Source organism: Nerophis ophidion, linkage group LG08, assembly GCF_033978795.1.
Source record: "Nerophis ophidion isolate RoL-2023_Sa linkage group LG08, RoL_Noph_v1.0, whole genome shotgun sequence".
Taxonomy (NCBI): Eukaryota; Metazoa; Chordata; class Actinopteri; order Syngnathiformes; family Syngnathidae; genus Nerophis; species Nerophis ophidion.
The window spans coordinates 37268033-37293574 of NC_084618.1; the positions used below are offsets into that span (position 1 = coordinate 37268033).

A 25542-nucleotide genomic window follows, 5' to 3' on the forward strand; every position below is an offset into this window, starting at 1 on the left:
AATTCTTCTCACTAAAAATTAATTTACTTACAAGGCGCCTTTTTGGGCACTCAAAGACACCGTATAAAATCAAAACAATAAAATCAATTGGATAAAAAAAAACAACAACAACAAAGATTGAAAATATTTAATTTAACTATACAGATTTTATGTTAGTGTTTTACTTGTTTTAAGGGTTTTGGTCCGAAATGATCTCAGTAAGATAGTACAGCTTGTTGCTGAGATTGTATGACCTGTATTGAGTAAAACATGCTTGAAACTAGAATATCAACTTAGGGCTGGGCAATATTGCCTTTTTTTTAATATCGCAATATTTTTAGGCCATATTGCGATATACAATATATATTAGGGCTAGGCGATGTTGCCTTTTTTTAATATCGCAATATTTTTAGGCCATATTGCGATATACGATATATATTAGGGCTAGGCGATGTTGCCTTTTTTTAATATCGCAATATTTTTAGGCCATTATGATGATTCTATGTGTCTACATTAAAACATTCTTCTTCATACTGCATAAATATATACTACTTTTAAACTTTCATGCAGAGAGGGAAATCACAACTAAGTAAATTGACCAAAAGTGTATTTATTAAAGTTATTAAGCAGTGGCACAAACATTCAAGTCATTTCCAAAACATAAATTGCAAGATTGTCAGAGACATTTTAAGTGTCAAATAAAAATGGGCTGCATAATATGAAATCAAATAGTATTCGTCCTTCACTATGTGGTATGTTACTAAGGTTATGAAACTCTCTTCATTCTCTAACGAGTGATTTTTCAAATGATGCTACATATTAGCAGTAATGCTACATTTTATAGCAACGCTTTTTCCCCCCACACTTGACAAATTACGGTTGTCTGTACGACATATTCCCACTTGAAGCCGAACCACCGCCAGACGATGGAAACCCTGCTGTTTTTATTGGGAATTAAGTCTTCCTTCATTTGTTACCAGATCCGCACCATCTTTCTCTCGTACGGCTACGTTAGCAGCTAACGTTACGCACGCCGGCGTGTATGTGACATATGACGTGACAGTTTGTGACGTATGTAAGAATGTGCGCCTTCTTGACTGTGAGGAGACACAGGAAAGAGGGGGGAGAGCCTGAAGTGTACGCCCGCAGCTAAAAGTCCTGCGTGAGAACGTATACTCGAATATTACAATAGTCATTTTCTATATCGCACAGAGACAAACCCGCGGTATATCGTATATATTGATATATTGTCCAGCCCTATATCAACTGATGCAAAGCTGTCTCATCAACACTCACAAGTATAAAACTACTTTTTTTAAGTAATAATTTCTTAAATATCATGAAGCTGAGCGCATGTCATTATGTCACCATAATGGCATTTGCATTACTTAATTTAAGAATATTTTCCAACATATTGAGCAAAAAGTCTTAATTTTTTTCTACCAAGAAGAGTGCACTTGTTAGTAGTGAGAATTTACTTATTTTAAGGTATATCTGGGTTCATTGAAGTTAGTTAATTTTACTTGTTTTGGAAAGTCTTGAATTTTCTTGTTCTATTGGCAGATAATTTTGCTTAGTTCAAATAAAATACCCCTAATTTTTTTTTCTAGTTTTTGAACATTGACTTTTTGCAGTGTCATAAATCATCTTTACAACAGCCCTGTAGTGTTTTTTTGAAAAATCTGCTGCAGAAACGTGAGTCTCTCACAACTTTTTTTAACCGAATTGAACAGCCCAAATGATGAAAAAGAGAGGACCCAATATAGAACCTTGAGGAACACCACTAGTATATATAAATAAATTAGACAAATGACTGCTGACTGCATCTGAAGTAAAGAAGGTAGAGCAACATGTTTGTAATGTGATTTCTATAAAGCACATTACAAACAAATGATTTGCCAAAATAGAGAGGACTTGAAGGAATGCCTTGAGGAACGCCTCAGTTTTGATATGTTTGGACCCCGGTGTTCTCTGTTTGCTAGCAAGGTTAAAAGCTTAATGCAAGGATCTGCCCATGTGTTCACAGTGGTCTTAGTTGCCCTATACAACAAGAGCACTAGTGTTTTTAGGATTTCGCTGCAAAAATGTTTGTCTCCCAAGTTTTGAACTGAGCTCAACTTGACAAGTTTCCTTTCCAAGCCGAACCACCAACGTATGTCTGTTATTTTAGTGCTAATGAGCTTGCCCATGCATGTCTACAGCACACTCTGTTGCTCCAAAGAGGTGGTATTGTGCCCCTTATCAGCGTTTTCCATGGAAATATCAAACAATGGATGCCATATGTCACATACTACAATATAATATTGGAGACAGGCACAAGAGGGTTTGCCTATTTACTGAAGCTCCCATGTCCTTAAGCTGATAGTGAACATAGTTATTTTAAGATCTATAGCAAAACCATTTTCAATGTGTTTTTCAATACAAAGCTGTGCATCCAACTAGAGGCGGATCAGAGGTGGTAGGTAATATGTTCATGAGGAAAGAAGTTGTCTCTTTATAAACAGCCACAATTTCAAAAGCAATTGTTTGAGCGTGCTTCTCAAATGTGGAGCAAACAAGTCAGGGAGATGACTGATTTTTTTTTCAGGTTTGGTGCAAAAGACACTACTAAAGTCATTTCTGCAAAACAGTGGACCTTTTTAATAGGCTGTATTGTTACCATTAGCAATTAACTGTTAATGTTTTAAACACAGCTATAAACACTGCAATTGAAGTGTCAATTATTTCTATGCTTTAGACATCACCTCTAACACGGTAGGATTGGAAGCCGCGAAAAAGTCAAAGGTCCGATTTTTATGAAACCTCGCCGCAAGCACTAGTGAAGACTTAGCTCTTTCCGTCCGCCCCGGCGTCCAGTGCGTACGTAGCGTGCCACAGGCAAGACTTCCCAATGGATACGCTGTCTCCGCTGCGGCCGGGGAGTACAAATAGACAGACCCAACCTTCTGCACATACGCGGGCAGTTGCAGTATCTCACTCTCGGTAATGCACTATCGACCTTCTGTTCTTTGCAGACCTTGGGCTCTTCTGTGGCCTCAACCTGCTGAGCACACACACACGCACACTGCGTCCATGCTGACCTTTTCAGCTGGTAGAACGAGACTTGATTTCCAATACGAGGTTGTCTAACACTGCCCCACCCCCTCTTCCATCCTGACTGGGTTTGTCCTCCAAGCAGTGTTAATATGATTAGGCTCGTGCATCTGCCATTTAAAAAAAAAAAATCAAACATGGTCGTTCTTTTGTACCTGATTTCATGCCGTGGGCTTCTTTTTGCGCTCACTTTTCTGTGCAACAAATCACTATCCACTTTATTAACCACTTAAGTCATGGTAGCCCATCCAAGGTCTTCTTTTCTCTGATACTGAAAAATATTTTTCCCCTCGCTTGAATTATGAGGCCATGTTAATGATGTGGCACCAAAGAAGCCCCAGTTCTTGATTTGCTCACTGTATCTTTTCGCAAAGTTACAGCTTAAAAGACTCATAGCGCCCAGATGACTCAGTTTATATATTTTCTGCTCCTGAAAAGTAATCTGGTAATCATTTCCCTTAATATCAAATAGTTTTTGAGTAATCTGGAGATAACTGTACTTTGACTGGCTCCTCTTGCTGTCCCGTTACCCACAGAACTGAAGCCCAGTTCCCTGCATAGACAGTGTGGATAAAGGCATGAAAACTATTATTTTGATCACTTAATTATATGTGTTTTCCGTGCCGGTCCATGATTACTTTAAAACTGTTAGCATTCATATGTAATATTTATACCTAATAACTGTTAACATTATGAGCAAATATAATGTAGAAACTCCATAGTCTGTCTACCACCACCAGCATCAGTGTCTGCCTGTCCCGGCTTTTTTCTAAAACTTATTTTTATATATATATATATATATATATATATATATATATATATGTATATAGTATCCCTGAGCAAGACACTTCAACCTCGCTCCTGATGGGTCGTGGTTAGGGCCTTGCATGGCAGCAACCGCCATCAGTGTGTGAATGGGAGAATGTGGAAATAGTGTCAAAGCGCTTTGATTACCTTGAAGGTAGAAAAGCACTATACAAGTATAACCCATTTACCATGTATGTCCACCTACGTGAAGTTAACCTATATGAATATTATTAAGCTTCATTAAGTACTGTATTTTGGGGACTGTAAGGTGTACTTAAAATCTTTTCATTTTCCCAAAACTCGACAGTGTGCCTAATGTACATATTTCTGTTTGCACTTACCGACCTTGACGAAATGTTATTTGGTACATGGAGTAATGATAAGTGTAAGCCGTAAATGGTAGTTACACATAAGAGATACATGTGGACTGTAGGGAAATGCCTCGTGTTCAATATGACGTTGGCAAACAAGCATAAAACTTTAAATGTATTATTGAGAATATAGAACATTATATAAGGCACTTAAAAATCTGTCAAAATGTTCTAATACGACTTTGGTGAGCTACAAAGCCAGCGGAATAAGACTACCCTAGTCAGACGTACTGTGCTTCAACATTCATCCACAGCTGTGGCCATTTCTAATATAAATAGCGTACAATTCTAATTTACATTTGTCAGTAGACTCGCTATGAAGCAGTAAAAACTATGGGTACAACAAAGATGTCGGGGAGAAGATGCTGTTGAAGTGAAGCCAGGTAAATAAGACAGCCCGCAAAATGTTGCATGATGAAGAGACATTCAGAAAGCGGCTTGAAGATGGTTCGTAAAACATAATCAATGCAACAGTTTGATCAAAGAACCACCATTACATGTTATGTAGACCACAAGGAAAAGTTTTAAATGTAGATAAAAAATCATATGACCCCTTTAAATGTGCTTTATAATCCGGTGCGCCTTTTGTATGAAAATAGACCTTAATAGACCTGCTATATTTCTCTCAGGGAACTCTCCTGAAGGAATCAATAAAGTACTATCTATCTATCTTTTTGGCAGTGCACCTTATAATCCAGTGCGCCCTATGGTCCAAAAAATACAGTAGCCACTTAATGGACTCGCACAGTCTTTGGCAAACAGATGCAAATCGACTATTTATAGTTCCAAATTGTGCTGAAACTCACAAGAAACCAAGCCTGTAATTATTACTGTATGTATTTTGGCACATATTTTACCTGTGGACATGGTTTTTAGGTGTAGAACCATGAAATGAGTGCCAATTTTGTCGGCATTAGAGGGGACCAAAAAGTAAATTTTCTCAGTTTGCTGACAGATGTGAAATACTAACCTTGGCAGCATTTTAAATAATTTCTATTTAAAAAGTGTCAAAAATCAATTATTATAATCAGCTATTATAACCAAAACCACTGTTTGCCCATGTGGGGGGTGACTAGACGTCGCCTTTAAAGCTCCACAAAAGCTCAATTTCTCAGTGTGCTGACTCTATTATTTCACAAAATGACATCTTAACACTTAATTTGTCTCAAAAAAGTAGCAAAACAAAAAAAGGAGTATTGTTGTAACCAAACCTTTGACTTCATCCCTTTCAGCACTCTTAAATCCTTGTGGCAGTAGCAGTATGTGCCGCATTGATAGGATGAAGGCGGATTTTTTTTAAAAGAGTAAAGAGCCTTATGCCGAATTATCTTCCCATACATTTAAGACGCTCTTATCTGGGAAGCATTTAAAGGGAAGGTTTGCGTAAACAGTGACTTCACTTAGCAGCCTGTCGCGGCGCCAGACAGTCGGACTTGTAGTTTTCTGTCTGTGTCAGGCTGTACGCACATTAGGACCCGGCAGGACAGGAAATCACCAGATACCAGGGGAATAGATAGCGACCATGTCACACTTAAATTGCACTGACTAATAGCCATAGCGATCTTAATGGTAATATTAACAACAGTCCTGGGACTTGCAATGTTTGCCGTTTTCATAGCATACCAGGAAATGAGTTTATATACATTGATGTAAAGTGCTTGGTGCATTATGGGTAAATACCCTGCCTATTGTATTGTAACTAGGGTACACATCTTAAACCATTGCTTACAAATTATTGAATGTGCTAATATCTACAAAACATCTACTATAAGACTTTGGCGTTTATTCCAATCACCACAGAATTTGACAAACTATTATGGGACTTATAAGCGAAGGTGTTTAAAAGTAGAGCAAGATTGCTTAAAAAATATCTTTGCTGGTGTGCGGGCATGCATTGACTGCTAATTCATTAACAATTAGTCATCGTATAGTTATTTTTTTAAATTATTACAAAACTACCAATTATAAAACTGGATGTCAACAGTTAACGTTCACTCTTTAAATTAAAAGCTAGTCATGGATTTTGACAAATTGAAAGTGCTGTTTGTGTACCTCATGTACCTCAAATGACAAACTATTGGTTATGAGACAGAGCTCTTAAGTCAAAACACTTGTATCACAAATCAACATCTCACAATTAATTTAAATCAATTTAATCGGGGCTTTCCACCCCAAAACAGCACCATTTTATTAACATGTAACATATCGTTTTAAGAATAAAAACAAACTTTTAGATAATAAATATTGTACAACTGCAGTACAACTACAGTAGTTTTATGAAGTAATGTTAGACAAATGTAGAGCATTTACCTTGGCGAGTGGGCTTCTTTTGTATCTCCTTCCAGGTGGTTCTCCGTCGAATACACAGTCAGCAGCTTCTCCATCATACCTTTACACGCTTGGTGTTTTTTGATGATTCGTTTATTTAATTCAATGAATATCCTCAGTTTCTTCTTCTCAGCAGTGCCCTTCACACTCACTTTCCTCCTTCCCATGGTGATTGGAAAACAAAGCTATGTTTTGTTAAGACACAACTATTATCTCAAATCACTTTTAATTTGGGGGTTCTTATAAGGTGAGGTGCAGCTGTAATGAGATATACCTTAATTTCTGGGCTATGTAGTGCGGTATTTAAACCATATTTTAGAAAAAAAAATTTTTTTTACATGTGTTAGCCGCACCGGACTATAAGCCACAAATATATACCGCTATGGAATACATTTTAAATGTTTTATTTGCATACCTTAATTGTTTCCAAACGATGCCTGTCATAAGGATGGTAAACAGCTAATCAAACAAAACAGAAGTCGTCCTCATGGACCCACCAACTGCGAAAGCTAGCTCTTCAATCAGCTAAACAGACTCAATAACTCTACGGTGACGTTCTGGGGACTTTATGAAACTGAAACGATACAAAAAGAATGTCATTATAAGGTAATGATACTAACAAAGACACTTGTTAGCATATTTCCTAATACTAACGACACTAGTTGGACTACAGTACAAAAGCATGTACACACAGGCATGAACACACTCCTACAGACATCACGAATGGGGTGGTTTAGTAAGTATTAATTGTTTGTTTTATTATAAAACTGACAAAGGTTGCTTGGAGTGATGTATGAATTATTTTGAGCAGATACATTATAGACGAACCGTAGACAAAACTAGATATACTTCTGGTTCAAGGCATCAAACAGGAAATACATTTTCAACCTGAAGCACCTGCAGTGGGTAAACTCGTCCAAAAGATGGCGCCATAGCACAAAACATAACACACCTTTTCGGTGTAATATGAAAACTATTTGTTGTATACAAACCATTCTGGTAATTAGCGAAGAAAAATCCATGAATTAGCCGCACCGTTTTATAAGTCGGAGGGTTCAAGGCGTGGGAAAAAAGTAATGGTTTATAGTCCGAAAAATACGGTAATCCTTAACATGACGAAACTGTATTATATTCTCAGACATGGAACTCGTCTGGAACGCTGATGCAGCAGTACGGCGAAAAGGCTCGCAGTTACGAATATAACGTTGTAAAGTCCATGTTGTCCAGTTTGAAACATTCCAACAATGACTTCGACCGGCGCACACAATCATGCTCTTCTGTAAATTTGCTTCTTCTCGTTCTACACGGCGGAGGAAAAATTCAGTTGGTCTCACCGAGGTAGCACAAGACAGTGTTTGTGAGCTAACAATTTGCTAAATTAAGTAGCACATTTTACGAGCGTTCACAATAAGGGAAGTTGAAGAAAAGAAAAGTAAATGGTATAATGGGCACGGTTGGAAAAAACCCCGCAATGGCCCTATAAGTGTCGGTAATAGGAGGAGCCTCGCAAGGTTTATTTGTCGTAATGAATGTTCGGTTGTGGCTTGACCCGGATGTCACTGTACTGTAAAGCTATCCGTCTGCGGCGTTACACGAAGGCCAAGTACAACAGGTGACCCGCGCACTGCTCACAAAGAACGACACACACACGCTGGGAAGCCACGTTATTCTCCCGACGTGGAAGCAACTGTCTGTGCTGCGCCCACACTCCCACTGGCTCCCGTGACGGTTATTTAGTCGTGCATCTGTGCCGTTCTGGCGCTCTTGGCTCGGGCCACCATTTTTAAGAGCCCACCATCACCCTCCGCTCCACTCTTCCTGTGCTGTTCTCACTCCTCATCTGGTGATTGCATGTGACAGGTGCATTCCTCTGGGCAGCTTTTTATTAAAACTCATGAATCAGTTACGAGCCACGCTGCTGTCGAGCTTGGAGCAGCCACACTTCTCTGGCCACACTAGTTCCAGTTTCTATGGCAAAGTTTGGAATGGTAAACTCATCTAACAATGATGGTATTTAGTAGAAACAAAGAGCAATTCAAGTCAACTTCCATCGTATTTTTGTTGTAGCTAAACAAATAACAGAATCGTAACTAACGCTCCAAAGATTTATTGATTAATTAATCCGATTGGGAAACATCTTGGATTTATATTTTGTTGCTTCTGTGATTTGTTTAATGAATTTAATTATTAAATATATGTTTACACAAGACTGCTCCAATAGAGCGATGCACCTACGGTGATATAGGTTGCACTGCAGGTGATGTGGCTGGAGTGCAGGGAGAGTTGGCGCAAAGAATAGGGAGAAAGAGAGCAAAGGGCCCAAAGAAGACGAGAGAAGCTAACAAGTGTTCTGCGATCCTTTTGAAAGTGAAATGATAGACATTGTGGTGAAACATTTGTTCTGTCAAATGGAGCTGGCATTTCACAATATCACTACATCAACAAAGCTGCACATTACAAGAAAAGCTTCCTGCATATTTAAGACCAGAAACAATGTAAAAGTTTATTTTGGTCGTAGACTTTTACGCCATTACTTATGTTTGACTTGCATAACGAATGTTTTATTCAAACATATGTGAGGACATGTTAACGTTAATGTTTGTATGTTAAAAAATCACTTCATTTAACACCTTTTTAATTATGTACATTTGTTATATGTTGTTAATAGCAATATTTTAGTTTTACTGAGGCATAGGGATAGTCTGTTTTTGTCAAACCATCTTTTTAATTTGATCATTTCTTGTTATTTGTATTAGCCTGTAAGTGTTCTCTCCTGAACAAAATGTTATTGTATCGTCTGCAAATAATACAAACTTCAAATCTTTTTTAACTTAACAAATGTAATTTATAAAAAGATTGAACAATTTTAACGTTGCAGATGTGTAGTCGCCGAGCTTCATGTATTGTTTTCTTCTGGTTAAGTAACTTCTAATCCAGTTTGAGACCTATACTCTGATGCCATACCGCTGTAATTTTTTGATAAAAATATTGTAATTATTGTGTCAAATGCTTTAGTTAGATCCATAAACGCTGCTGTTGCACATCTTTTTCTATATATTGCATTGGTAATTTCCTCTGTAATTTCGATTAAAGCCATCGTAATTGAAATATTAGCTCTGTATCCATATTGGTTTTTTGCGAGTATTCTGTTTTTATTCATGAAACTCTAATCTGTTACTGAACAGTTTTTCAATGATTTTCAATGATGAAAAGTGTAGAAGGAAAGAAACAGTTCTATAATTTGTAAGTGGGTGTTCAGTCTTATAATTTTGGGGCAACTTTAGCTATTTTCATTTTGTTTGGGTATTTGCCTGTTTCAAATAATAGGTTACTAATGCACATTAGTCCTGAGATCTCTTCAATAGCCTTTTTTTTATTGTTTCCATATCAATTCAATTACGATCTTACGTGTGCAGTTTTTCAAATTAAAAGTGATGTTGAACCACAAGTGATGTTAAATGTTCATGTATATCAATCATCATTTATATGTATTTTGTATTATGTTTGCATGTTTTTGTTGATATTTTCGGGTGTCTTATACAGGTTAATTGGATTTCCATGTTTTCTGATGGGATGAATAAAATCTTTCATGACTAATGTATTACTAACAAACCCTAAAGTACTCATGTATTTGCATTTAGTAGTTCTGCTTAGGGCTGGGCGATATATCGATATACGATATATTTTGCGGGTTTGTCTCTGTGCGATATAGAAAATTACTATATCGTAATATTCGAGTAAACGTTCTCACGCAGCTGCGGGCATTACACCCTCCTCGCTCTTTCCTGTCTCCTCACAGACAAGCAGGGGCACATTCATACGTCACTTACTGTCACGTCATACGTCATGCGTACACGCCTTCACCCTGCGGAGAGGTCGCGGCGTGGCTAACATTAGCTGTGATGCCAGCGGGTTGTTGCGGAGAAAGAAGGTGCGAATCTCGCAACAAATGAAGGAAGCATTAATTCCCAAGAAAAACATCACGGGGCCCATCGTCTGGCAGTGGTTCGGCTTCAAGCGGGAATATGTCAAACAGACAACTTTAATTTGTCATGTGTGGGGCACAAGTGTTGCTACCAGAAGTAACATTACTGCTAATATGTAGCATCATTTGAAAAGTCACCTGCTAATAACTTTGATAAATACAGTTTTGGTAAATTGACTTAGTTGTGATTTCCTTCTCTGTATGAAAGTTTAAAAGTAGCATATATGAATGCAGTATGAAGAAGAATGTTTTAATGTAGACACATAGAATCATCATTCTGCTGTGATTAAATGCATCAAGTGTTCATTCAAGGCTAAGGCAAAATATCGCAATATACATCGTATATGCGATATGGCCTAAAAATATCGCGGAATAAAAAAAGGCAATATCGCCCAGCCCTAGTTCTGCTGTATAAAGTTAGTGTTAAATATGTGCTTTTACAAGCTAACTCAGGCTACTTTTACACAGGAGAATTGCACCTGTTAAGTGACGCCATTTATTCTGCTTTAGCGGTAGAACAAAGCTATAATCAATGTGTAAATGAACCAAAGGGGATGTTCTTTATTTATTTGTATCCCCTTTAATTGCTGCAAGACGATCCTAAAATCTATCAACCTTTTACCTTGATAAATTAGCAGGCAAGTTAAATACACAATTAAAATCCCAGCACCCAAAACGGGAATAATAAGGCGCATCATCCCAGCATTGAACCTACGCCTTGGACAAAAGCGTCAGCTACAGGAAGCAAAAAGTCTTCTGGCCGTCATCAGCCAGGCTCGCTTCGCTATCATCTAACACTTCATAAAGACCATTCATCCCTGCATCCTTTCATCCCCTCTATTGCTTGGGCTCCTGTTAATCCTCCTCTCCAGCCTGACCCTGGACCACTATACTGGACTGGGACAAACTTCAAAGATTCAGTGTGTGTATGTGTGCGGGTGACCGAGATTTTGGTGGGTGGGCAGCTGTGTTGTGCTTGGCATGCACCATAAAGGCTTTAAGAGAGGACAAGGGCCCACACACACTCGTTACAACACTCTCCAATACTTCTTCTAATAAAGTGAATGTCTGGATCTTTGCACAAAACAATACAAATCTAATATAGTATATAGCTGTATAGTATCGTATACCTCCGTACAGGTGTAGAATTACAACACTCGTGCTAAGTTAAATCGCCCTGGGGGATGGGCTTGAACTGACAGGCGGCCGCGAAAAGTGAAGGGCTGCAAACACATACAAATATATGTATTAATACACAGCCGACGACAGCTCAGGGAGCCTTGACGAGGCTGCTACGGCCACCAACAGACGTCTGCTTATTTTATTAATCTACAACCTGAAGGAGGCGGAAGGGGCGGGGGGTGGGGTGGGCCCTATGAGGTATAATCTGTATTTGTTTGATTTAAGCTGTTTTTCTTTCCATCATTTGACGTTCTATCCAGATGCGATAATTCATTTTGTTTTAAGCCTGATGACTTGTTGTGAAAGAGGGGATGATAGAAAAAAGCATGAGGGGGTCTAAGAGGAAAAAGGAAGAACAAAAAGTTTAATTTGGGCATATTTTGCCAACATTCCTCTGTAATGCCTTTCACGTGGGTTAAGACTTGGAAGTCGTATGTGATGTATTTGTCAAACTGCTTAACGTGCAATGAAAAAGAACTTCCCTGTGCTGAAAATAAAACAATTATATTCTAAAATGTATACTTTTTTTGTCATATTAGAACCCTATTCTTACAATTTTGTTATTCTTATGTAATGTTAGTTTTTTTCTGACCTCTGTGTTGGCCCTACATTAAGGTGGCGACTTGTCCAGGGTGTACGCCGCCTTCCACCCGAATGCAATTGATATAGGCTCCAGCACCCCCGCAAACAAGACAAGGGGTAAAAAAATGGATAGATGGATGTTTGGAATATTGTGACCTCTTATATCAGATGCACAGGTGCGTTACGCTCAAGGCTGCAGCTATCGATTATTTAAATCTGTGGTTCCGAAACTTTTTTCACTAAGTAGCACCATAGAAAACCAAAACCAAATACCACCATAACGGCAGCATTAAAATATGGTAGTGGAATAGGCCAAAGTATTAATTTAAAACAAGGCAAAAGTTTCATTTAACAAGTATAATTAACATTTTTGTAGCAATACACAGTTAACAGAGTAACAATGTTTGAATATAGGTTGATAATACACTGTACTTAAATAATGAATAAAATAATTGGCGTACCACTCGATGGAGCCTGCGTAGCACTAGTGGTACAAGTACCACAGTTTACGAATAACTTAATCCATCAGTTAATTTCTTCGGTTAATCGTGTAATGGAATAAAACACGCATCGTCTTAAATGCGTATTTTAGGGAAAATAGAGCAAAAACAAGGATTTTTCTGATTACCCTTATATCAATCAATCAATCAATCAATCAATGTTTACATAATTAGCCCTAAATCACTAGTGTCTCAAAGGGCTGCACAAACCACTCCGACATCCTCGGTAGGCCCACATAAGGGCAAGGAAAACTCACACCCAGCGGGACGTCGGTGACAATAATGACCCAGTGGGACGTCGGTGACAATGATGACTAAGAAAACCGTGGAGAGGAGGAAAGCAATGGATGTCGAGCGGGTCTAACGTGATACTGTGAAAGTTCAATCCATAATGGATCCAACACAGTCGCGAGAGTCCAGTCCAAAGCGGATCCAACACAGCAGCGGGAGTCGCGTTCACAGCGGCGCCAGCAGGAAACCATCCCAAGCGGAGGCGGATCAGCAGCGCAGAGATGTCCCCAGCCGATACACAGGCAAGCAGTACATGGCCACCGGATCGGACCGGACCCCCTCCACAAGGGAGAGTGGGACATAGGAGAAAAAGAAAATAAACGGCAGATCAACTGGTCTAAAAAGGGAGTCTATTTAAAGGCTAGAGTATACAAATGAGTTTTAAGGTGAGACTTAAATGCTTCTACTATGGTGGCATCTCGAACTGTTACCGGGAGGGCATTCCAGAGTACTGGAGCCCGAAATGAAAAAGCTCTATAGCCCGCAGACTTTTTTTGGGTTTTGGTAATCACTAATAAGCCGGAGTCCTTTGAACGCAGATTTCTTGCCGGGACATATGGTACAATACAATCGGCAAGATAGGATGGAGCTAGACCGTGTAGTATTTTATACGTAAGTAGTAAAACCTTAAAGTCACATCTTAAGTGTACAGGAAGCCAGTGCAGGTGAGCCAGTACAGGCGTAATATGATCAAACTTTCTTGTTCCTGTCAAAAGTCTAGCAGCCGCATTTTGTACCAACTGTAATCTTTTAATGCTAGATCCGAAAATAATACGTTAATAATATATATATATATATATATATATATATATATATATATATATATATATATATATATATGGTATGTGTTTCTTATATAAACACATACCATTGAAATTGCACTGGCACCATGGGAGTGTCACTATATTACTTCTAATAAAAAAAAAAAACTTGCGTTTTGAAAAAGTATGTAGTCTAAAACCAGGTAATAATAATAATATGAAATATAACTTCACTAATTATTATTTATTTATGTTTAATGTATTACTTATGGAGTGTATTGTGAATAAATTGAGAACAGGAAGTGAACAAGAGAGGAGCCAGATGAGCTGGTTCGGGCATCTGGTCAGGATGCCACCTGAACGCTTCCCTAAGGTGGTGTTTCAGGCACGTCTGACCCGTTAGGAGGCCACGGGGAAGACCCAGGACATGTTGGGAAGACTATCTCTCCCAGCTGGCCTGGGAACGCCTCGGGATCCCCCGGGAGGTGCTGGACGAAGAGGCTGGGGAGCGGGAAGTCTGGGCTTCCCTGCTTAGGCTGCTGCCACCGTGACCCGACCTCGGATAAGCGGAAGAAAATGGATGGAAGTGAACAAAAGTGTTAGCAACTGCTATGTAAAGGAAAAGGGGTAGGATTAAATAAGCTCTGCTTCTTCCTACTCCTTTTCAAACATGTTGAATAGAAAAAAACGGTAATTGAGGTGTATTATGATGTAGGCATGCATGTTCGGCATAAACTCAAACTTTTATTGAAGACCCTTGTTGGCGAAGACGACGTTGAGCAAAAATCATAATCAGAAGTACTTTATCAATCACCTTCCTTTTAACTTGCTGGCACTCACAACTTTCCTTGGCCATATGGGGGCTTATTTTGCGTTCATATTCATCAACAAAAAGCACAGAAACCGAGCCAGAAAGGCATAGGATTATTTGTTTGGACACTCCGTACCACAGAATGATGCATGCGCAAACTGACTAGTTTGTTACGTGCAATGTTTGGTGAAATGAAAACTAAGACAATTTATGAAAACCATGGTAAAACTGCAGTACTTTTTAATTCCTGCTGAATTTTACCTTTTTAAGTAAAATACAATTAATAGATAATAATGAAGAGGTAACATTGTATGGCTTCAAACATAACAAATACTTATGCTTAAAAACCACACATTGCATGCTAGAGTACATACTCATTTTGTAAAGGCCGTGCATTCACCATGCCTCTTGATAGCCAAAAGGGTGTAAAGGTGTACAAAAACAGAGAAACACATTACAAGGCGCAAATAGAGTCCACACAAGTGAAAAATTAGCCCGTACCCTCAGACACGCCATACGCACACAAAGTGTGGTTTCTAAGCGCCAGGATTGTGGCATTGCTTTGAAGTCATAGCCATCTTGTTTGATGTGAAACTTCAATTAGTAGCAAAAGAGCACAATTGTCTTGGTGCTTCAACAGGAGGAGGATGCCAGTGATGGCAAAGAAGAATAATGTGATGACCATACAACAAGAAATTAATGTTATTGCAACTAGAAATAGGTACCGAAATCTGTATTTTTTTAAGTTTTCTGGTAGAATTCCATCATTAATACAGTGTACTGATTCACTTAAAGTCAAACAAAGCTATCTTTTGCTAATACTTTCATGTGACATCATGTATGGTTGCACGGTTGCAGAGTCAAGCACCGAGTGTGCAAGCGGGCGTATTCATTGCGAAATGCATGTAAGTAATGTTACAATTTCACAGCATGCCCGAAAAAGGCATTTAGAATGTGCTAGCCAGATGCTAATATACATTTGATAAGTCATATACATGCCACTTGTTAGCATGATCAAATTTACATGGTGATTTGCACACCTTTTAAATTCAAACGAAGATGCACCTTGCAATCAAACAGCTGCTGATAATACTTACAAGACAGGCTATCCAATTCAACTTAATGACAATCACTACTTTTTGACTATGGCATCAAACTAATATGAATATACAGTAGACTTACACATGTGACTCAGAAATTTAAGAAAACAAGATACAACAACTAGACAGATATTTTAAGCACATGGTTAAATGTATCTACTTTTGAAATGTTAATGTAAAACAATGTTATTACCATGTGAACAAACAAAAATGATCTTGTAAATAAACATGTTCAGGAGCTCAAAGCGATGCATAAAGTAAGACCTCTTTATCCCAGTTTGAACGTACACTAGACACTTTTAATTGGCCAGTAGGCAAAGGCCGCGAGGATTCAACAATTCCGATTGGCCAATCACGTCTGTCACTTAAATGCTGGTGACAGCAGAGAAAAAAAATTGCACTAATTAAAACATCAACGTTGATTAATCATGCAACCTATGTATGATGGTGGCTATAGAAAAGGAAATGGAACACTCTAAAAGTGTTCTATGTCCTGGCTGCTAAGTTCAATATGGTTAAAGCAACATACCGTATTTTTCGGAGTATAAATCGCTCCGGAGTATAAGTCGCACCTGCCGAAAATGCATAATAAAGAAGGAAAAAAAGATATATACGTCGCACTGGAGTATAAGTCGCATTTTGGGGGGAAATTTATTTGATAAAATCCAACACCAAGAATAGACATTTGAAAGGCAATTTAAAATAAATAAAGAAGAGTGAACAACAGGCTGAATAAGTGTACGTTATATGACGCATAAATAACCAACTGATAAGGTGCCTGCTATGTTAACATATTATGGTAAGAGTCATTCAAATAACTATAACATATAGAACATGCTATACGTTTACCAAACAATCTGTCACTCCTAATTGCTAAATCCCATGAAATCTTATACGTCTAGTCTCTTGAGGGAATGAGCTAAATAATAATATTTGATGTTTTACGGTAATGTGTTAATAATTTCACACACAAGTCGCTCCTGAGTATAAGTCGCACCCCTGGCCAAACTATGAAAAAAAACTGCGACTTATATTCCGAAAAATATGGTAATACAAGTAAAAAGAGTGTCTTTGACTACATTTACACTGCAGGCCAAAGTGGCCCAAATCAGATTTTTCCCAGCTGACTCTTTAATCTGCAAAAAAAATGTGATTTTTATTGGACTCCAATGTAAACACGCAAAGAATTATGGCCCCAACGTGACCTCGACGTCACTTGCATGCGCACTACGATAAATTGAAAGCAAAGGTAGTTGACTGGGAGGAAGTCGACTTCTCAAAAATAAGTTGTGACGACTTAAAATGTGACTTTTTTTCACGTGAAATTAATATAATGTATGAATGGATGTCCATCCATCCATTTTCTATCGCTTATTCTCATTTGGGGTCGCGGGGGGCACTTGTGCCTATCTCAGCTACAATCGGGCAGAAGGCAGCGTACACCCTCGACAAGTCGCTACCCACTCGCAGGGCGGCATGGTGTAGTGGGTAGAGTGGCCGTGCCAGAAACCTGAGGGTTGCAGGTTTGCTTCCCACCTATTGACATCCAAAAAAGCGCTGCCGTTGTGTCCTTGGGCAGGACACTTCACCCTTGCCCCCGGTGCCGCTCACACTGGTGAATGAATGATGAATGAATGATAGGTGGTGGTCGGAGGGGCCGTAGGCGCAAACTGGCAGCCACGCTTCCGTCAGTCTACCCCAGGGCAGCTGTGGCTACAGATGTAGCTTACCACCACCAGGTGGGTTCCCACTTCCATGTGAGCGCTTTGAGTATCTAACAATAGAAAAGCGAGATATAAATCTAATCCATTATTATTATTATTATTATTATTATGAACAGATGTTTTCAGTGTAATATATTTGGGAAGGTTCTAATCTTTTAATGGCTGTAGAATAAGTCATCACTATTCCTTCGGAATAAAGTATATAATATTTATAAATTAACATATATATTCATATATTACATATAACCTAATTTTTGCACACTATTGACAAGTGATGAACCGAAAATGTGGTCATCTTAAATAGACTTTTTTAACCGAAACCGAATGTTGTGATGAAATATCCACTTCCCCTCACGAGTGACGTAGCTCGACCAAAGCTTACGGAAAAGTCACATTCAGGTCACATTGAGGTTGCGTTGCATTTAGACTCAATTCCCATTTTAAAAGATCAGATCCCAATCGGATTCAGGACTAACTCCTGATGTGGCCTGAATCTGATGCTAAAAGATCAGATTTGAAGCACTTTGGAGCATTAAGACCGGCAAATTATTTTTTAGATCTGTGTCACTTGAGGGCAAAAAAATCTGATTCGGTGTGCAGTTAAACGAGGCCTTTTTTCAATGCAAGACGTATGTCTAGTCTTAAAGTGAAAAAACTCGCCTGGACACACACAGTTCTGCATTGGGTAACTTTCCAGTGTTAAAAACATCTACAGTATTTTTGTAGTTGATAAAGGTGTCATGAGGTCTGAGTAGGAGTTCATAAAAATGTAAAATTGGGTTTTAAGTGTAAAAAAAATTATTCCAGAATGGATTGCGGTTCCACTGTACTTCTGTTGAGTTTTCTATGCAAGCAATATAGCTTCTAATCCTATCCATTCGCCGCCTCGAATAGGTGCGGCATTAAACAGACAGTGATTGATCCACCGCGTGATTGTTTATTTTGCCGCGCTGTCAGTGATGGATGGAGATTTGCGCATACTGCGGTATGCGTGTGAAATACGGAGGGGAAGATGGCTTCAAATCAACCCACCAACCCACCCCCCCGAGGGCGCCGAGCATTGCCATCAGCCTCTCGTTTCCTCTCAAATTAAATGCAGCAGACAGTACTTATTGGGTAAAAACTGTCTGTTTCAGTCCAAAACAAATTGCAAAGCGCTAAATTAGAGCTCTTGAACGCCACTTTGATTATCTATAGTACCGATTCCATCTTCCAGCATAGAGTGAGGACCATGTGACTGTAACCTTTGGTGGCCACATGATTTGCTCCCCATTGGCGAGTGAGAGAAACTTTTTCCCCCCCTCTTATTCTCTGCCTTGGTCCTCCTCAAAAGAGGCCCCTTGGCTCTGATTGGGGTTCTCAGGGATGCTAGATGGATCCCAGGAGGCTGCAGGGCTGCATTCAGGGTTGCATGCATGTCACATACGTTACTGTGATTGACAGGTGCTTTTGAGCTCGAGTGGCTTAAGCCTCGCCCTCTGCCTGTGTTCAATTGGAGGCCAACTTTGACCCCAGGCCACCACCTGCTTGGCCTTAACCCTTGACCTGTGGCTGGACTTTTGCATGGAGAGACTGCGGACATCGATTCAGTTTTAAACAATGCTCACAATTCTTTCACTTGGGAATTTCACATGACTTCAGTCTATTGTATTTGATGTGCATTAGTTTAGGTGTAGACTTGATTTAGCTTCTTGACAAAATCCATTCCGACAGCAATAAAGACTCCAAGGGTGCATATGTTTGTTTTTTTGTTGTTTCCTTTCTGGAATTTATTGGAGTGCTAAAGTCTTGCAGGTTGCTTCACGACTGGTGCAGTACATAAAAATGTATTGTACTCGTTGGCGGGTTTAGAGGAATTTTACCCTTCATAATACCTGAGCAGTCTAATTGAGTCCTCTAGAAAGCTGCATCCACAGTAAGTGCTAGTAGTCTACAGTATATAAAGTGGGCGTATGCAATTTAATCTGGTTGCATATTTGTAAATACACTGGTTAGTAGGGCTGGGCGATACGGCCTTTTATTCATATCTCGGATGTTTTTAGGCCATATCACGATACACGATAAATATCTTGATATTTTGGCTTAGCCTTGAACACTTGATGTATATAATCACAGTAGTACGATGATTCTATGTGTCTACATTAAAACATTGTTCTTCATACTTCATTGATATATGCTCATTTTAAACCTTCATGCAGAGAGGCAAATCACAACTAAGTCAAGTGACCAAAACTGTATTTATTAAACAGTTATTAAGCAGTGGCACAACCATTTATGTCATTTCAAAAGAGTAAGTGCAAGATTGTCAAAGACATTTTAAAACAAGTTATAAGTGCACTTTTGTGCATGATGTCACTAAGATGACATATCAAAACAACACTAAATTAGAGTGCACTTTTTGTAAGGAACGCCACTACAATAGTTTAAAACAGTTTAAGTGCACTTTTGTGCATTAGATTCAGATTCAGATTATTTATTGTCAATTCTTAACATGCACAAGACACATAAGAACTGAAAATTATATTTTCGGCACAGTCCCACTAAGAGCAGACATACGTTACAGGGAGACAAGACGGGACAGCCAACGGATCAGCCATTTTTACGGCGCTCCACTATGATGACATATCAAAACAACACTAAATTAAAGTGTACCTTTTGTACAGAATGCCACAACAATAGTTAAAAACAAATAAAGTGCACTTTTGTGCATGATGTCACACAAGATATGTCAATAAGAGTCACATAAAATTGAGCTGCATATCAAATAGTGTATGTTCTACGGTGTTGATGTGGAAGTAGTTGCTTCGGTATTTTGTGGGTGTGGCACCGAACGGAGATGTTGACATGCAGAGTTTCAAGCATTCTTCATTCTCTCACAGATGACTTTTCCAATGATGCTACAAATTATCAGTGTTGCTACTTTTTGTAGAAACGCTTCTGCCGCATAAATGTTCAACATGTTCCCACTTGAAGCCAAACGACGGCCAGACTATGGACCCCGTGCTTGGGAACTCTTTCTTCCTCCAATTGTTACCAGATTCACACCTTCTCTCTCTTGCATTACCACTCGCACCAATCCGCTAGCATCACAGCTAATGTTATCATGTCGCTGCCTCTCTGCTCTGCGGGGGCGTATGACGTTCCTCATGTGACAGTATGTGACGTGTGTAAGGTGCGCTTGTTTTAAGTCTCTGTGAGAAGGAGAGACAAGAAAGAGGGAGAAACACATGCAGTTTAATGCCCGCAGCTAAAAGCAACTGCGTGAGAAAGTCTACTCGAATATCACGATATAGTCATTTTCTATATCGCACAGAGACAAACCCGCGATATATCGAGTATATCGATATATCGCCCAGCACTACTGGTTAGGATACAAGTTTCAGTGGTTCTGTAAAGCAGCTCCAACCTAAAAAAATTTGCATTGCAATTAAATAAATTCCATTCCAATTTCTAAAACAGCAGAATTTTAAAATGCCTTTAAAAAAAAACAAACAAACAAAAAAAAAATATTATACAAGAAATATTGTTTGAACAAATACAATAGTGTACAACAGTATTTTTATAAAGTTATGGATAAATAATGGACAGTATTCTATGAGCGGATTCACCGTCAAACAAACCATCAGCAGCGTCCCTATATTTTCATGGACAAATGTAAGCCGTTTGGCATCCTTGACTGGCATTACACTCATTTTGCTTCAGTATGCTGCCAGCTGGAAGTGTTTCGCTCAAATTGCTGCACATGCTCTGTCATGTTTTTTGATGATTTCCTTCGTTAATTCAATGAGTATCATCCGCTTCTCTCTGACACACACACACACACACACACACACACACACACACACACACACACACACACACACACACAATAACATGAATACCTGGCTCATTTTGTAATGCCGACTTTGCTTTTATGGCACTACATTGTGCCTGTGAGATAATATTGCCGATCAATTAGAATGTATTATTAACTTAATTTACAAACCCTGTTTCCATAAAAGTTGGGAAATTGTGTTGGATGTAAATATAAACGGAATACAATGATTTGCAAATCCTTTTCAACCCTTATTCAGTTGAATGCATTACAAAGACAAGATATTTGGTGTTCAAACTCATAAACTTTTTTTTTTTTTTAAATAATAATTAACTTAGAATTTCATGGCTGCAACACGTGCCAAAGTAGTTGGGAAGGGGCATGTTCACCACTGTGTTACATCACCCTTTCTTTTAACACTCAATAAACGTTTGGGAACTGAGGAAACTAATTGTTGAAGCTTTGAAAGTGGAATTCTTTACCATTCTTGCTTGATGTACAGCTTAAGTTGTTCAACGGTCTGGGGGTCTTGTTGTCGTATTTTACGCTTCATAATGCGCCACACATTTTCGATGGGAGACATGTCTGGGCTGCAGGTGGGCCAGGAAAGTACCCGCACTCTTTTACTACAAAGCCACGCTGTTGTAAAACGTGGCTTGGCATTGTTTTGCTGAAATAAGCAGTTGCGTTCATGATAACGTCTCATGGATGACAACATATGTTGCTCCAACACCTGTATGGACCATTCAGCATTAATGGTACCTTCACAGATGTGTAAGTTACCCATGCCTTGGGCACTAATGCACCCCCATACCATTACAGGTGCTGGCTTTTGAACTTTGTGCCTATAACAATCAAGATGGTTATTTTCCTTTTTGTTCCAGAGGACACCACGTCCACAGTTTCCAAATATAATTCGAAATGTGGACTCGTCAGACCACAGAACACTTTTCCACTTTGCATCAGTCCATCTTCGATGAAATCGGGCCCAGCGAAGCCATAGGCTTTCCTGGGTGTTGATGATAAATAGCTTTCGCTTTGCATAGTAGAGTTTTAACTTGCTTTTACATATGTAGCGACCTACTGTAGTTACTGTAAGTGGTTTTATGAAGTGTTCCTGAGCCCATGTGGTGATATCCTTTACACACTGATGTCCGGTTTTGATGCAGTACCGCCTGAGGGATCAAAGGTCCGTAATATCATCGCTTACGTGCAGTGATTTCTCCAGATTCTCTGAACCTTTTGATGATTTTACGGACCATAGATGGCAAAATCCCTAAATTCCTTGCAATGGCTTGTTGAGAAATGTTGTTCTAAAACTGTTCAACAATTTGCTTACAAATTGGTGACCTTCGCCCCATCCTTGTTTGTGAATTACTTAGCATTTCATGGAAGCCGTTTTTATACCCAATCATGGCACCCAACTGTTAAAAATTAGCCTGCACACCTGTGGGATGTTCCAAATAAGTGTTTGCTGAGCATTCCTCATCTTTATCAGTATGTATTGCCACTTTTCCCAACTGAATATGGGTTGAAAATGATTTGCAAATCATTGTATTCTATTTATATTTACATCTAACACAATTTCCCAACTCATATGGAAACGGGGTTTGTAATTTAATTACAAGTTAAAATTGTTTAAAGCGGACTAAAAAAATTCAGTTCAAATAAGGTTTACATATTTTTTAATTTCAGGCAAATTGATACACTTAAAATCTTTTTTGTTACAGACTGAATATGTTCACGTTATTCTTTGTAAGGTGATCTATATTAATTTTTTTATGTTAAGGATAGAATGTTATGCAGGTGTGCGCTTATAACAATTTAATACACGAATGATAATATTTCTAGTCACGGTGTAGAGTAGGGTGGGGGGGTTGTTTTCTTCTTCCTGGGGGAGGAAGGCACGTTACAGAAAATTATTGAGAAGCTTTCAATGGCTCTTACACTGTTTAACCATCGGTGGGTAGGTTCATAACGCAAATTTTTGCTCACAATTTGAAGCATAACGAATAGCTGAGGGACAACTCGCATCCCAAAAAGCTTGTACCCTGAGTTATCACCCTGAGTGAATAAAACCATTGCTAATTTCCGACTGCACAAATGTCTATTTCATAAATAAATAGTGTTTGTGCAGTTTTGTAATTGTTTGCTTATTCAAACTAACCAATGTTGTCAGTGATTTTCGTCATTTAATGAATTCCCCTTCCTCACAAGACAACTCTGCAAAGGATTTTTCTGTAATCATACATCTTTTCCTTGTGTTTAAGCATTCAAAGGCCTACTGAAATTAGATTTTCTTATTTAAACGAGGATAGCAGGTCCATTCTATGTGTCATACTTGATCATTTTGCGATGTTGCCATATTTTTGCTGAAAGGATTTAGTAGAGAACATTATAAATGGGTTGTACTTGTATAGCGCTTTTCTACCTTCAAGGTACTCAAAGCGCTTTGACACTACTTCCACATTTACCCATTCACACACACATTCACACACTGATGGAGGGAGCTGCCATGCAAGGCGCCAACCAGCACCCATCAGGAGCAAGGGTGAAGTGTCTTGCTCAGGACACAACGGACGTGACGAGGTTGGTACTAGGTGGGATTTGAACCAGGGACCCTCGGGTTGCGCACGGCAACTCTCCCACTGCGCCACGCCGTCCCATTGACGATAAAGTTCGCAACTTTTGGTCGCTAACAGAAAAACCCTGCCTTTACCGTAAGTCGCAGACAATGACGTCACATGTTGAGGGCTCCTCACATCTTCACATTGTTTTTAATGGGAGCCTCCAACAAAAAGAGCTATTCGGACTGAGAAAACGACAATTTCCCCATTAATTTGAGCGAGAATGAAAGATTTGTGTTTGAGGATATTGATAGGAAAAAGGGACGGCGTGGCGTGGTGTGGTGCGGTGCAGTGGAAGAGTGGCCGTGCGCAACCCGAGGGTCCCTGGTTCAAATCCCACCTAGTACCAACTTCGTCACGTCCGTTGTGTCCTGAGCAAGACACTTCACCCTTGCTCCTGATGGGTGCTGGTTGGCGCCTTGCATGGCAGCTCCCTCCATCGGTGTGTGAATGTGTGTGTGAATGGGTAAATGTGGAAGTAGTGTCAAAGCGCTTTGAGTACCTTGAAGGTAGAAAAGCGCTATACAAGTACAACCCATTTATAGCGACAAACTAGAAAAAAATAAAAATCAAGTAAAAAAAAACGCGATTGCATTAAGACGGATTCAGATGTTTTTAGACACATTTACTAGGATAATTCTGGGAAATCCCTTATCTTTCTATTGTGTTGCTAGTGTTTTAGTGAGTTTAATAGTACCACGGGTGTCTTGAGGCCAGTGTCTGATGGAAGTCGACGGCAGCTGTATGTACGTCTACTGTAAGTGGCGACTCTTTACCAGAATTTTGTCACCGAAAACTGCTGGTTGACATTTGGTTGGGATTCATGTTCGCTTGACCGCTCTGTTCCATAGTAAAGCTTCACCTCCGGTAATTTTAAACAAGGAATCACTCTGTGTTTGTGTTGCTAAAGCTTTCCAACTCCATCTTTCTACTTTGACCTCTCCATTATTAATTTAACCAATTGCAAAAGATTCAGCAACACAGATATCCAAAATACTGTGTAATTATGCCGTTAAAGCAGACGACTTTTAGCTGTGTGTGTGCGCAGCGCTAATATTTCCTAACAGTCCGTGACGTCACGTGTACACATCATCATTCCGCGACGTTTTCAACAAGAAACTCCCGGGAAATTTAAAATTGCAATTTAGTAAACTAAAAAGGCCGTATTAGCATGTGTTGCAATGTTAATATTTCATCATTGATATATAAACTATCAGACTGTGTGGTCGGTAGTAGTGGGTTTCAGTAGGCCTTTAAGCTTTTATTTTAAGCCCTGCTTAAAATAAAGTGCATGTTATAGGTATTCATGAGGAGCACACAGTGATATAATTTGCTTTCACAAAGGAAGGCCGTACCTCATGGTACAATCCACAGTCCACCATCCTGTCCTGATCCAGACTATCACATGTATATTGTTAGCTTCCTTCAGAGAGTGTTGTTGTCCTCCAAGGCTTTGCATTATGAATTGCGTCTTTGTGCGAATACTTTGCTGCGGAGAGCGTTGACCTTACATGGTCTTTACAAGCTAATCACCGACTGCGTGGTTGGCATCGAGGGCCCCGCAGCATTGGTTGAACTTGTAAGTTT

General features: G+C 39.2%; 1 protein-coding gene and 1 long non-coding RNA gene across 3 annotated transcripts in view; one reads left to right on the plus strand and one right to left on the minus strand.

Moving 5' to 3' along the window:
* Window positions 1-25542, plus strand: part of jarid2b (jumonji and AT-rich interaction domain containing 2b) — a 228595-nt gene that overhangs the window by 60687 nt on the left and 142366 nt on the right. The window lies entirely within an intron of this gene.
* LOC133557740 (uncharacterized) overlaps window positions 1-25542 on the minus strand; it is a 100636-nt gene that overhangs the window by 39073 nt on the left and 36021 nt on the right. The window lies entirely within an intron of this gene.